A 1,967-nucleotide genomic window follows, 5' to 3' on the forward strand; every position below is an offset into this window, starting at 1 on the left:
TTAAAAGCCCAGATCTTAGCTGGAGGAAAAGGAAAGGGTGTCTTCAATTGTGGTTTGAAAGGAGGTGTTCACTTAACAAAAGAACCTAAAGTTGTGGGAAAGCTGGCTAAACATGATTGGGTATGTTTGGGGCAATAAACCAAACTCCAAAAGAGGATGTGAAAGTTAATAAGCTGATGGTTACTGAAACCTTGGACACTTCCAGAAAAACTTACCTGGTGATTCTGATGGACAGGTCCTGCAATGGCCCCATGCTGGTGGGCAGGCCCCAGGGGTCACTGACATTGAAGAGGTGGTTGCTTCAAATTCAGAATTTTTTTTTAAGGAGCAAATTTTTCAAGGGATAAAGGGCAGCCGAGTTCAGTTTAGCAGATAGCAGAAAATCGAGGCTTCCTTGGGTCTTTGAAAAACCAGGTTGCAGATAAAATTAAGAAACTGTATAATCTCTTCCTAAAAGTTGATGCTACTCAGGTGATAGTGAATCCCTCTGGTGAAATTTGAGAAAGACAAGTTGTCTGCTTTAATGCCAACGTAAACTGTCATGACAATGCAGGATTCTGACAACAGGACATATCTGCTATGGATAACAAATCAGAGAATGAGCCTGATATGGTTTGGTTCTGTGACTTCACCCAAATCTTATCTCAAATTGTAATCCCCACGTGTCAAGGAAGGGACTTGGTGAGAGGTGATTGAATCGTGGGGGCGGGGGCTGCCCCATGCTGTTTTGTGATAGTGAGTAAGTTCTCGCGAGATCTAATGACTTAAAAGTGTGGCACTTCCCCCTTCTTTCTCTCTTGCCACCATATAAGAAATGTCTTGCTTCGCCTTCACCTACTGACATGATTGTCAGTTTCCTGAGGCCTCCCCAGCTATGCAGAACTATAAACCTCTTTCTTTTCTGTCTTTTATAAATTACCTTGTCTCAGGTAATATACAGTAGTGTGAAAACGCACAAATACAGAGCTCACTGAATATGAAGTTGCCAGACATGATCTAAAATACATAAGAATGGATGGAAACATTACCTGCTTTGTGAATGGTGCTGGATTAACCATGGCTACTTGTGATACCATTTTCTGTAATAGTGGGAAGCCAGTCAACTTCTTGGAATCTTGGAAGTGTTGTAAAGGAAGCTCAAGTATATCAAGCATTCACATTGCTCACAGCTGATCCTAAGGTTGAAGTCATCCTTGTCAGTATTTTTGGTGGTGTCGTCCACTGTGCTATCGTTGCCAATGGGATCACCAAAGCCTTCCAGGCATTAGACTTAAAGGTTCCCTGGAAGGAACCAGTGTTCAAGAGGCCCAGAACATACTCAACAATAGTCCAACAGTGAACTCCCCATTATATTAGACCAAGAATGCTGTGGCCAGCATGGCCAATAAGTGATGTCTTTGTCCTGATCAGTTGAAGAAAGCAAGCCATTTTTCCATAAAAAAATGGACTTCTCTCATCACTGTGAAGGAAATTATCTCATTGGGAAATGAAGGAGATAAATATGAACAAGAATCTTTATCTGAAAAATACTTTTTTTGAAACAGAGTCTCCCTGTGTTGCCCAGGCTGGAGTGCAGTCACATGATCTCAGCTCACTGCAACCTCTGCCTCCCAAGTTCAAACAATTCTCCCCTCTCAGCCTCCAAAGTAGCTGACTCTACAGGCACATGCCACCACACCTGGCTAATTTTGTAATTTTAAAGTAGAGATGGAGTTTCACCATATTGGTGAGGCTGGTCTAGAACTCCTGACCTCAAGTGATCCACCCTCCTCAGCCTCCCAAACTGGTGGGATTACAGGTGTGAGCCACTGCACCTGGCCTGTCTGAAAAATCTTAAACCTGTATTTTCTAGAATAAGATATCTAGAAATCCTAAATCTGCTTTTACTTCATAGCCTTTATAAAAATAATGTCCTGCATTCTCATACTTTTCTATTATGGTAAGCCTGCTCAATAGGCAGTGTTTTG

The 1,967-nt window shown here is 42.0% G+C and overlaps 1 pseudogene; it reads left to right on the forward strand.

Moving 5' to 3' along the window:
* The first annotated feature begins 3 nt into the window (after nucleotides 1–3).
* On the forward strand, nucleotides 4–1,356 carry LOC108524962 (succinyl-CoA ligase [GDP-forming] subunit beta, mitochondrial pseudogene; annotated as a pseudogene).
* Nucleotides 1,357–1,967: the final 611 nt, after the last annotated feature.

The sequence above is a fragment of the Rhinopithecus bieti genome, unplaced genomic scaffold, assembly GCF_001698545.2.
Source record: "Rhinopithecus bieti isolate Rb0 unplaced genomic scaffold, ASM169854v2 repeat_36310, whole genome shotgun sequence".
NCBI lineage: Eukaryota > Metazoa > Chordata > Mammalia > Primates > Cercopithecidae > Rhinopithecus > Rhinopithecus bieti.